This window comes from Bos javanicus, chromosome 11 (genome assembly GCF_032452875.1).
Source record: "Bos javanicus breed banteng chromosome 11, ARS-OSU_banteng_1.0, whole genome shotgun sequence".
In the NCBI taxonomy this organism is placed as follows: Eukaryota; Metazoa; Chordata; class Mammalia; order Artiodactyla; family Bovidae; genus Bos; species Bos javanicus.
Window position 1 is genome coordinate 103,352,991 of NC_083878.1, and position 12,183 is coordinate 103,365,173.

General features: G+C 62.5%; 1 long non-coding RNA gene across 1 annotated transcript; it reads left to right on the forward strand.

The window, feature by feature from the left end:
* Positions 1–678: 678 nt before the first annotated feature.
* On the forward strand, positions 679–10,360 carry LOC133257708 (uncharacterized). Its single transcript, XR_009739659.1, has 2 exons — positions 679–9,016; positions 9,869–10,360. It is a non-coding gene; the product is annotated as an uncharacterized LOC133257708 (long non-coding RNA).
* The last annotated feature ends 1,823 nt before the right edge of the window (positions 10,361–12,183 follow it).

Below are 12,183 nucleotides of genomic sequence, written 5' to 3' on the forward strand. Positions count from 1 at the left end.
CCTTCCCTGGACAGTGGACGTGTTTGGGAGCCGGCCAGGTGCTGCTCCGGTGGTCCTGAAGGTGGCCGAATGCTGGGCAGCGGGGTGGAGCCGGCTCCCGTGGTGGGAGCACCGACGCCTCTCCCCTCGGTGCTCCCCGAGTCCAGCCCAGTTAGCTGAGGCCTCCACCCACTCTGCTGTTGTCCTGGGCCCCATGCAGCCTGGGGCTCCCCACCCTGGAGACCCCTGAAAGCCAATACTAATGGGCGGATCTGCAGACATTGCCACATCAGCTCTGGGAAGAGGCCCACGTCCTCCATTGTGGCTCATCTCAAAGATTAAGGTCCATCAAGCACACCAAGCCCGAGACTGACTTAGCCAGGCACCTCCCTGCCCTGTCCCCTCGGGTGGCCGATGGATGTCTCAGTGTGATGCAGACTGACCGTGCCCATCTCTGTGCCCCTTCCCCCCCACCTCAGCATGTGGCCGCGCTTCCTTCCGGAAGCTCCATCTGTCCAGAGCCTAGGCCCAGCACAGAATCGCCGTCCCACCCTCCTCACACCCCAGTGCTTACGGCTCTGCCGCCAGGCTGTGTCAGGGCTCCAGCCCACCCCTCCTGCTCCAGCTCCCCACCCTACGTCTACCCCGCGCCCCCCCACCCCCCGTCTACTCCCCTCCCCACCCACCCCCGCGTCAGGTCCCTGCAGCAGCCCCCTGCCCGGCCTCCCTGCCTGGCCCCTCGAGCCCCTGCTTGGCCCCCCTGCCCACCCCCTCGAGCCCCTTTCCGGTCCCCCCATCCATCCCTTGAGCCCCTGCCTCCACATGACAGCACAGAGATGCTTCTATACATGTCAGATCACGGCGCCCCCCTACTCAGCTCCCTCTGCGCCCGCATCTCACTTCTCACTCAGAATGCAAGCCTCAGTCCTTGCAGTGGCCGGGACCTGGCTCCTCACCCACGCCCCCTCCACTCGGCCGCACTCGGGTTCCAGCCACACTGGCTCCTGCATGGGGCTTCCTCACGTTGGCGCCCTCCTTCCCCAGGGCCTTTGCACCTGCTGTCCCCACTGCCTGGACCTTCTTCCCCCAGCGTCTCTGAGGCTTGACCTACGGCTCCTTTTGGGTCTCTGCCCGGATGTCCCTGGACCATGGGCCCTCCTGACCCTCCTGTATGAAACAGCCATTTGGGCCTTTGCCAGCCAGCTCTCCCTGACCCGACCTTGTATGAATCCACTCTGAGGTTCAGAGGCCCTGTCTCCCCTTTGGGGCACAGGCTCCCTGTCTTGTCCACGGCCCTGGCCCTGACCTGCAGGGTACCCGGCACAGACCGGATGCCCATGGCCATCTGTGGGGTGTGGGAGCCTGAGGGATGCTATGTGCTCGCTGACGAGGGACTGGACACCGCCCCCCACCTGCCTGAGTTCTTGGTGCCGCTTTCCTGTCCTCGGAGGGTCCAGGGCACCCAGTCAGCAGGAAGGGAAGCAGCAGGGGGGACGCCAGGTCAGACCCGTGGCTGGGAACAGACTCCAGCATCGTGATCAGCAGAGAGGCAGCAGGTCCTGCCGGCTGCCTTGCGTGGGAGCCGCAGCCGTGACAGCGCCCGGTCCGGGCTGGGCGGGGAGCAGAGAAAGGCCTGTCTGCCTCCTGCCTGACCTTTGCCAGCAGGACACGGAGGAGCCCAGGCTGGCACGGCCAGTGCGTGCCTTCTCAGGGAAGCCTCCAGGTCTGTGGCAGGGGGGCCACCTGACTTCCTGTCCAGTCCCTCCTCGGAAGCTGCCCCCACGTAGGGGCTTCCCAGGCCTTCGTGGGGAGGGGCCCGTGGAGGGTTTTCCTGCAACTCTCAGAGCAGTGTTCCCAGCAGAGGCACAGGCAGCAAAGACCCCTCCGTAGACCAGGCGGCTGTCAGGACAGCCGCGCGGCTCCCTTTCCGGCTCTGAGCGGGGCCCTGGCTGCCCCGTTAGCGGCCGCGTGCCAGCAGTCCACAAGTGCCTCTTTGTTAGGCCCCCGCTCTGTGCCAACCAGGCCAGCCACTCGCAGGCCGGCTTTGAGCAGGGTCCCCACCCTCCCCCAGACCCGCAGAAGTCAGGCCTTCCAGTTTAGCTGGGTTTGTGCCCACCTTGTCCCCAGCTCGGGGTTCATTGAGTTCACCCCCACTTTTAATACTGGAACAGTCCCCTCCCAATCCTACGGCCTACCCGACACGTCCCCCACCCCCTGGGAAGTCTGCCAGCCCCCCAGGGTGGCTCCCGCCCAGGCCTGGAGAGCAGCAGGGGGCTGCTCACTGTCACGGCCTCTCTGGGCGACGACAGCCTAGGACAATGGGCAGGCACCTCCCCGGCCACCCAGGGCCCAGGCCACCCTCTAGCCAAAGCCCAGCATGGGCCCTCCGGGCTGGCACCTCTCCCAGGAGGCCCCAGCCTGCCCTCCAATGAGACTGCCTCTGCCTTTGTTCCTGGCAGAGCCTGGAGTTCCCCTTTGCCTATCAGGGTGCACTGCCTGCAGCTTCCGGGCACTGGGCAGGATGGTGGGGAGATGAGTCTGCAAGGTCCACCCACCCCAGATCCTCCCACAAAGGGGCTGGCAGCCACCTGGAGACAAGACCCTCCTGGTCCCTTGGCCGCCTCCTCCCACTGCCACTGCTATTTTCGTGGCGGTATTCTCACCGGAGAATTAGCGAGACACCCTCCCCCCAGGGAAGGGCCACCCCTCCGCCCTCCAGATGACCTCGCGATCATCTCGAGGGTCATGCTGGGCCACGGGGCACTCGAGTGGGCACTCCCGACTCTTTCTGGGGTCGTGGCTGAGCTTGCTCCGAAGCCCACCATGACCTGCAGGGCCCAGTGGCACCTGGCTCTGCATGGCAGGTGCCCGTCACCCCCTGCAAGGCCTGCCCAGGGGGCGTCCCCCTACCCCAGACCCAGGATCAAGCTTGTCCTGCAGTGAATCTGGGGACAGACGGCGGGCTCCAGCCCTCCAGCCAGCCCATGTTCTGCTGTGAGTGGCAGCTGGACCCCATGTTGGGGGGACTGTGAAACTTCTGAGCATCTGATGGGAAAGCCTGGCCATCCTGTAGCCATGCGAGCTGGGGACTAGGGTGATGCCCAAGGGCGAGGTGCAGCGAGTAGGGGAAAGACAGGTGGAGTGGGGGAGGAGTGGGTGGTGTGCCCAGAAGGGCTGGCAGGGCCTCACTCAGTGACATCCCGCCAGGCCTGAGCGGCTGGCCTCAGTCCTCTCCCCACCCACGCAAGCTGACTGTCTGTGCTGGCCACGTCCCCCGCCCACTGCCACAGGGCCTTTGCACCTGCTATTCCCCTGCCTGGGAAACCTCCTCTTCTGTGCTGGCAAGTGAGCTCTGGTTGGTTCACCCTTCAGCCCAAGGTCGTCCACTAGGGCCCTCAGGGAAGCCATCCTGACCCCTCCCCACGCTGGCTCTCACACTGCTGGGCCCCTCCTTTTGGCTCACATACGACTGAGCTCTACACTTATGAGCAGATGGTTTAATCAAGCCCCACGAAGAGGAGACAGGTCTTGCTCAGAAGCGGGGACTGCGGACAGAGGCTGCAGCAGCCTGGGGAGTCTGCAGGTAAGGCGGTCCCCATGCTCGGCAGGGGGAGCAGGCAGCACGCTTGCCTACAGACATCAGGTCCTCCTGGAAGTCCTGCTCTGTGCCAGGCCTGGGACTCCGCCCCGGAGGTCAATGGAGAACACGACAGGCCAGGGCTGCTCCCCTGGGGCTTATGTCCCAGACAGATGGTTACAAAAAAAATCACGGACTGAAAAGTGCCATGCACACAAGGAGATACCACTTCATCCCTTACGATGATGAGAAGAATATAACCAAAACAAAATGAAAAACAGGGAATAACCAGTGCTGTGGAGGATGTGGGGAAATTGGAACCCTCGTGCAATGCTGGTAGAAATGTAAATGGTGAGGCGCCGTGGAGAACAGTGTGCTGTCCATCAAAATATTAAACATAGAGCTGCCGTGCGATCCAGCAATCGCACTCCTGGGTGCACACTTCAAAGAACTGAAAACGGGGTCTACCAGAAATGTGTGCACCTGTTCATAACAGTCACACCTCAAAACAGCCCAGGTGTCCGCAAAGGGTTGAACAGTATGTAGTGAACACGTTCAACGGTATGCTGTTCAGCCTTAAAAAGGAAGGAAATTCTGACACGGGCTGCAGCGTGGATGAGCCTGGAGGACGTTGTGCTTGGTGAAATGAGCCCAAGACAGCAGGACAAACCCGGTAGGGTCCACTTACAGGAGGTCCCTCGAGGAGCCAAACGCATAGACAGAAAATAGAAGGGGAGGGCCCAGTGCTGGAGGAGGGGCGTGATCGACTAGTGGGGACAGAGGGGCGGCTGGGAAGGCGGCAGCTTCCTGGAGATGGGCGTGCTGATGCTTGCACAGCGACGTGAGTGTGCTTGATGCCCTTGCCCTGTGTTTTTGTTAAGATGGGGCTCCCCTGGTGGTCCAGTGGATAAGAGTCCCCCTGCCAATGTGGGGGACACGGGTTCAATCTCTGGTCTGGGAAGATCCCACGTGCCACGGGGCAACTAAGCCTGTGCACCACAGCTACTGAGCCCAGGTGCCCTAGAGCCTGCGCTCTGCAACAAGAGAAGCCACCGCGGTGAGACACCCAGGCACCACAGCAAAGGGTAATCCCCGCTTGCTGCAGCTGGAGAAAGCCCGTGCGGCGACAGAGACCCGGCACGCTGCGCTGTGCTTAGTCGCTCAGGCGTGTCCGACTCTGCGGCCCCATGGACTGTAGCCCACTGGGCTCTTCTGTCCACGGGGATTCTCCAGGCAAGAAAACTGGAGTGGGTTGCCATGCCCTCCTCCAGGGGATCTTCCCAACCCAGGGATCGAACCCAGGTCACCTGCAATGCAGGCGGATTTTTTACTATCTGAGCCACCAGGGAAGCCCATGAACAGCTGTTGTGGGTTGCCACGCCCTTCTCCAGGGGATCTTCCTGACCCAGGAATCGAACTGGGGTCTCCTGCTTTGCAGGCGGATTTTTTCTTTTACCAGCTGAGCCCACTTGCTGCAACTAGAGAAAGCCTGTGCAGCGACAAAGACCCAGCACAGCCAACCACAAATAAAAGATTAAGATGGTGGATTTTATGTTATTCATATTTTCTGCAAGGAAAAACGAAGTAACATGCCGGGCACTGAGAGGAGGAGGCTGTTGGCCAAGAGGAGACCTAGGGCTGAAGAGGAGGCAGGTGGGCAGGGCTGAGGGAGCAGGGACCCTGGAGCCAGGAGGACCCTGGAGCCAGGAGGAGCAGGCTCGGGGGTGGGGCCTGTGGCAAGGGGCGGGACCAGGGCTGCCTTGTTCTGACCCAGGTGGAGATGAAGAGGAGAAAGTTCTGTTAGACAGCTGGGGCCTCTCCTGGGGCCCAGGGAAGGCTGAGGGGCATGGACTGGGTCAGGATGGGGAGCCCAAAGGATGAAAGGGTCAGTGATGCAGCATTCGGACTGTCGCTAGGATGGTGGTCCATAAGGGCCGTTTCCTCAGACGGGGCTGTGGGAGCACAGTTTGGGGGATCAGGCCCCCTTGGGAAATGACAAGTGGCACTTGCTGCTCCAGGGTCAAGGCCCTGGGGAGTCAGACCAGACTCGGCTGGGGTTAGAGGCTCAGGGGTAGCAGGCTCGCTGTCAGCAGCGGTCGCACGGTCTGTCCTGGTCTCGTCCTCCCCTCTTGGCATCTGGCCACACAGCCGACCCTCTGTCCTCCTCCAAACGCCTTCCAGTGGCTCCCCCGAGCCACAATGCCGTCCCCAGACCCTTACGCTCCACACCACCCACTCTGACCCACCCCCAGGCTCTGAGGCACGACTTGCAGAGTGCAGATCCCCAGGTGACCGGTGCGCTGGTCCACACTGGGATCTGCGGGGAGTGTCCTCGGGCCCGGACCGGCCTGCGCTCTGCCTGCAGGACCCAGGCTCCTGCCTGAGACTCGCAGGCCCTGCCAGCTGGGGGCCTGGGGGACCCTGGGGATGGATGTGGGGGGGTGGTGAGGAGATGCTCTGGCAGCTCAAGAGATGCGCAGGCAGGGACACCGAATCTGGGGTCTGCATGCAGGGCAGCAGCTCACAGCCCAGGGGCCCCCACTGAGGCCAGCAGGAAGGACCCCACAGACTCAGACCCGGGTCTGGTCCTGCGAGGAGCAACAGGTGCCTGGGGTCCACGGCACCCAGAACTAAAGACCATCCCTTCCGCAGGGGTGGCGGGGTCCACACGGTGACCCAAGGGAGGCCCGCAGGGCGCGGCCATCAGCAGAGCCCTGCCCACGCGGCAGTGGCGGGGTTCACACCCCGGGAGCTCAGGCATCAGCCCTCGCCTGGCCAGCTCCCCGGGGGCTGCCCCAGGCCAGGGCCTCCTTGGGGGACGAGTGGTGTGTTCCCTCTGCCCCCTTGGCCTCCAGCCCTGCTGGATCGTCACTCCCCTGCCTAGGGCTGCAGGTGGGCCTGGCACCTCCTGGGCCTCCCCAAGGGCACCCTCACCTTCTTCATAGGGAGTCGCCAGGTTTGATAACAGATGAAGGCCACATGGCCGTCTCCGGCCACAGAGGGGTCCCCCCACCCCCAGTGCGGTTGTTTCACTAGGCTCCTAATACCCCACCGTGGCTCCAGCAGTCCACACCCGGGGCTCTGGGGCGGCAGTGCGGACCGAATCCAGCCCTGCCCTTTGGTGCTGCAGCCCCGGTCCCTGCTGGCCGTGGCCATCTTTCTTTTGCCTGGAAGTTCTGAGCAGGGACCTGGTGGCTCAGATCCAGGCTGCCCCAGTGAGGCATCCAGCCGGGAGGGATGGGGTGGGCCTTAGTTCAGGCCTGGGCTTTGTGCTAACATCTATGTCCCCATCCATCCACGGTCCCATTGCCTCTGGAGGCCAACCCTCACCAAGGGGCTCCCACCTCAGGGCTGGGGATCTCCGGGTCCAGGACCGGGTCCTCTGGGCACTTCTGTGCAGGAAGAGCCCATCCAGGGAATTAGGTGCCTGCAAACTATGGGAGGGTTTGAACTGTGGTGCTGGAGAAGACTCTTGAGAATCCCTTGGGCAGCAGGGAGGTCAAACCAGTCAGTCCTAAAACAAATCAGTTCTGAATGTTCATTGGAAGGACTGATGCTGAAGCTGAAACTCCAATACTTTGGCCACCTGATGTGAAGGGCCGACTCATTGGAAAAAAAAAAAAAAAACCCTGATGGTGGAGAAGATTAAAGGTGGGAGGAGAAGGGGACGACAGAGGATGAGATGGTTGATGGCATCACCAACTCAATAGACATGAGTTTGAGCAAACTCCGGGAGATAGTGGAGGACAGGGAAGCCTGGCGTGCTGCAGTCCCTGGGGTCACAGAGAGTCGGACTTGACTTAACAACTGAACAATAAGCGATGAGAGGGGCATCGGGGAGGGAGGAGCCGGACTGACTGTGGGTGCCACAAGCAGGCGGAGGCTGAGGGTGCAGGGCGTGGCTGCTGCGCCCCGTGTCCACAGGGGACCTGCCGTGCTCCTCTCACCACCCCCACCCACCTGAGTGGGCCGCCGGCTTCTCCTGGGTGGGGGCTCGCCTGCCTCTGGGCGGGCGGCAGCAGGCCCCGACACCTGGAGATGGCGTCTCTCTTCCTGATGGCCGACCAGGCTGCCCTGTCTTTCATCTCCACCAGGGAGGGATCCTGCCCCGGGCACGTTGCTTGCAGCTGGAGGACTGAACAGGTGCTGGGTGCAGGACCTTTTATCACAGAATCCACTTCCCTTCCAAACCCTGGCAGAGCGTGTTGATTTCCTGGTGTTCGTTCACCTCAGGCACCAGGCTGGAACGCCCGCCCCTTTGGGCTCCCACTCATGGCTCCCGACCCAGGCACGCACTGGCTTCGAGAACTGGAGGCTCCTGAGCTCGGGGCTGGGGGCCCAGGGGGAAGGGGGCCTGAGGCCCATCCCTGCCCGCACGCTCTCATACAGATCAACCCCTCACCCCTGCCGCCCACCCCACAGCCACCGAGCGGTTTCGCCGAGGGCGGGGCCTCATTCGTGGGGGTTGATGGTTGATGAGAGCAGCTCTGGGATTGAGGCTTACTCCCTTGGCCCCAGACCCCTCCCAGAAGCCCTTCACTGGGGGCAGCCCCCACGTCCACTGAAGCACCTTCTCCAGCTGGGAGCTGGGTCCGAGAGCACACCCACCGCTGGGGTGTGAGGCGCCATCTCCCGGGCCCCGCGTGGCCTTGGGCTGAAGCTGGCCTGGGGTAACTGTCTGCGCTTCTGACTCCTGACCCACCCCTCCTGGCCTCAGCCTGTCCTGCAGGGCAGACACACTGGTCAGCACGAGGGGCCTGCAGTGCTGAGGCTGGGGCCATCTGCAGGCGCCTGTCGGGCAAGTTTGGATCCCTTGCACAGAAGGAAACTGGGTGAGCCTTTCGGTTTCTTGTCAGAGGCTGCAAACCCGTGGCTCGCTCTGCACGTGAATTAGGGCAGCGCAGTTTTGGTTTCTGGATACCTCCCCTCAGTTTAAATTGGATGCTCAATCTGCTTCCTCTTTTGTCCTAAATTTCCCTCCAACATCTAGTGCAGCTGTTAAGCAGCTGCTGCTGCCTGCTCCTGAGAAGGCCAAGGGGCCAGGCAGCCACGTGACTCACCTTCTCCCAGGAGGGATAGTAGGGTCTGGGCAGGGTGGATATGGCAGCGTAGGGGACAGTCAGTGCCTCTGGGGGATGCAGGAGAGAGCTGGGCACAGGTTCCCCAGGGAGGAGACAGACAGGATGCAGACAGGACTTGGCAAAGGTTTTGACAGCTGCAGCTAGAGACATGCAGGTGAGACGAGCAGAAGGACTTCCGGGGGCCAGGTCCTAAAGACTGGGGCTGATTTTCCAGGGATAACTCAGCAAAAGTCAAGCACCCATGCCCATGGGCACTTCTGGTGGGAGACCTCCCGACCCTGAGACCCAGCTGACGGAGGCCTTGAATGACCCTGGACACAGTCATTAAGAAAGTGGAGGGACTACTGAGTGCCAGCCCCAGGGACACGGGGCGTCTATGGTGAGTGTGTGCCTGTCCCCTACTTTACATGTTAAATTCTAGACTCCAGGAGAAGGTATTAGGAGGTGGGGGCTTTGGGGAGCCCCACCCTCAAGAATGGGATTATAGATGAAGACCCAGAGAGCACATGCCCTTTCCACCCTTTCCATGGTGTCTGGGATCCTGGACGCTGCCCTTGCCAGATACCCACTCTGCTGGCCCCGGGACCTTGGACTTCCAGCCCCAACAAGGAGAAACAGACAGGAAGATCCCCTGGAGAAGGGAATAGCTACCCACTCCAGTATTCTTGCCTAGAAAATCCCATGAACAGAGGAGCCTGGTGGGCTGCAGCCCACGGGGTCACAGAGTCGGACACGACTGAGTGACTAGCACTTCCACTTTTCGGGAGATGCAGATGTTTGCTGTTTATGGGTCACCAGATCTGTGATGTTCTGTCTCGAAAGGGCTGAGATAGGACAGTCCTGTTCATTCACTCGCTCATCATTCAACAGAGGGCCAGGTCTCCTTGAGAAGGTCCTTCTAGAGGTTGTTCCCTCAGGTCGTGTCCCTGAGGTCAAGACCAGGGCGGCTGATCTGCCCCCAGGCAGGCCCTGCAGCCGTCGCCCCGGTTGCCGGCACCTTCCTGGAGCAGGGGGGCCAGAAAGGCTGGGCCCTGGTCCCTCTGGGTTGCAGGGGCCACTGGAGCCCGCTGCGCCCTCCTCCCTGCAGCCCCCGCCCGGAAGGAAATGCTGGCCTTGAGCTGCGCTCCCCAGAACCCCTCCCAGCCCCTGGGAGGAGCTGTGTTCAGCAGACCTGTCCACTCTGGGCAGTGAGTCCAGACTGCCCCCCACCCATTTCCTCTCCCCTCTCTAGCAGGAGGAGCTGGTGGTGGAGAGAAGCGACCCCCTCTCCCCAGCACAGGGTCGGGAATAAGACCCATCCCCACGAGAACCAGCTCTGAAGACAGCAGCCAGAGGACCACATGCAGGAAGCCAGAAAGGCAAATGGAGCTGGGACGCTCGCCTCCCAGCTTGGAACTGCCCCTGCTCCAAACCGAGGACACTTGTGCGCACACGTGTCTGCATAGTGTGCACACGTGCACACACACGTGTGCCAGTCAGCTGCACGGCAAGGGGGAGGGGTGGGGGGTCACACAGGGCTGCAGCCGCTCTGAAATGCTCCTCAGTGACCCGTCCGCTCAGGACACCGGTGGGTGTCCAGCGCAGGCTGAGTCAGCCCCAGGGTGTGGATTAAGGAGGATAATCATGTTCATTGGGGCACTTTCATGCACGGAGCCGGGGAAACAGGGTCATCGAAGTACAATTTGAAAAGCATACAAATAATTCATGTTCCCATTATGTCACAGTGCTGTTGTAAATGATGAATTCACACTTAAAACCCAGGGGCATATCATCAAAGAGCAGCTACCCACCACCCTCCCACAGGCAGCAGAGGCCCCCTTAGTTCTGCAAAGTCCACAGGTGGGCACTGGGCAGCGGCGCAGGCCTGGAGGAGCCCAGGGCTGGGCAGTGGGCAGAGGGGGCAAGGATCCTCCAGGTCGGAGACACACCCAGTGCCACCAGCCCAGGGGGCAGCACAGCAAAGAGAAGGGAGAGGGTGCTAGGGGCCGCTGGAAAGATCTGGAAACCCATTCTCTGGTCACGTGAGCCCCATTCACAGGGGCGGCCGGCGGTCAGGGTGAACAGCACCATTCCTACCAGCAGGGGCCCCAGGTTGTATGGGGGGGGGCTCCCCACACACCTGGCTACGCCCGGCCCTGGGCCAGACCATCCGTCTCCCCATCTCGGCCTCAGACAGCTGGTGCCGGGCTCCTGAGCCCAGCGAGGGCAGGAAGGTCACTGCTTGCTGCCTGGGGAGGGGGCCGCCACGGCAGGACAGCTGACTCCGCTCGGTAGCCCCGCCCTGGCCTCCTAGGCTCCGGGCCGATGTCACCGTCCCCTCCCCTGGTCACCTCTGCTGGACCGTTGATTCTGTATGAATATTCATGCAGCGTTTCAGCCAGGGCCAGTCATTAATATTCCAAGAAAGCAGAATGGAGCCGCGTTGGGTTCTCCTGTGTGAACAGGGGTCACGCGCGCTGATGGGGACGTGGCCTGGGCCTCGCCGACACTTGCATCAGCCTCCGGGGCTTCTGTCTGAAGACACTGTCTGATCAACCCACTGACCGACCGCAGGCAGGCAGGTAGCACAGAAGTACAGGGTCCAGAGAGGGCAGCGGGTGGGGGCTGCCCAGGCCCCTCCCACTCTGACCACACGGCACTCCAGACCTCACGTCCCCGCTCCGCAGGACGCTCGCCCTGCATCCACGGCCCTCTCTGTGCTGAGGATACTGAGGAAGGCCCGGCGTCTGTGGTCTCACCCTTGGGATCCCCAGAGCAACACCTGCCTGCCCCAGCATCTAGCCAGGCCGCCTGGCACTCTGGGCCCTTGGGGGTCCTGGCTTAAGTCCTGCCCCACTCTGGCCCGGGGCCAGTCCCCACGGGTGGCAGTACCCGCCCCTTTCAGCTTGTGCCCGCCCCACGGCTCTAGGTCACAAGGGCCAAGGTGGCAGGTGCCCACAGTTGGGCCAGCCGGGGTGGGAGAGCTCTGCCCAACCGGGGCTCCTGTGAGCTTGCCTGTGCCCAGGGTGGTGCACTCGCCATCTCTTGGCTTAGGAGGACGAGCTGACTCTGGGGCCGTGGCGGCGGTGCCTGAGCACCCACCTCTTCTGCCTCAGGCCGTGGACGTGCCTGGACTGGGGGCGCCTGGCAGCCCGCCTGCTCAGGCCCTCCCGGCATCCGTCTGCCACCCCCTCAGGCGCAGTGCGGGCCACACAGTGAGAGCCACAGCAACCCTGCCGGAGGCCCCGTGTGACACAGCTGCCAGCCTGCCTGGGCACGCTGCCCGGTGGGGCTGGGGGAGGGGCAGGCCCACGGGCGCTGAGTCAGCTGCCCTCGCATGGTCCCGTCCCCACCCGGGCAGGGATGTTGGTGAGGTTGGGGGTGGAGGGGGTGCAGCTCCCATCTTTGGGGGAGCTGTCAATGGCTGGGGATTTTATGAAAAGTGGCTCCTGCAGGAGCCAGGCCTGGAGGGGCGGTGGGGGCGGGTGGGGTGGGGTGGGGTGGGAATGAGAGGAAGGGCCTTCCCGGAAGACAGGCCCTTTCCAAACAACACCAAAAAGGGAGAAG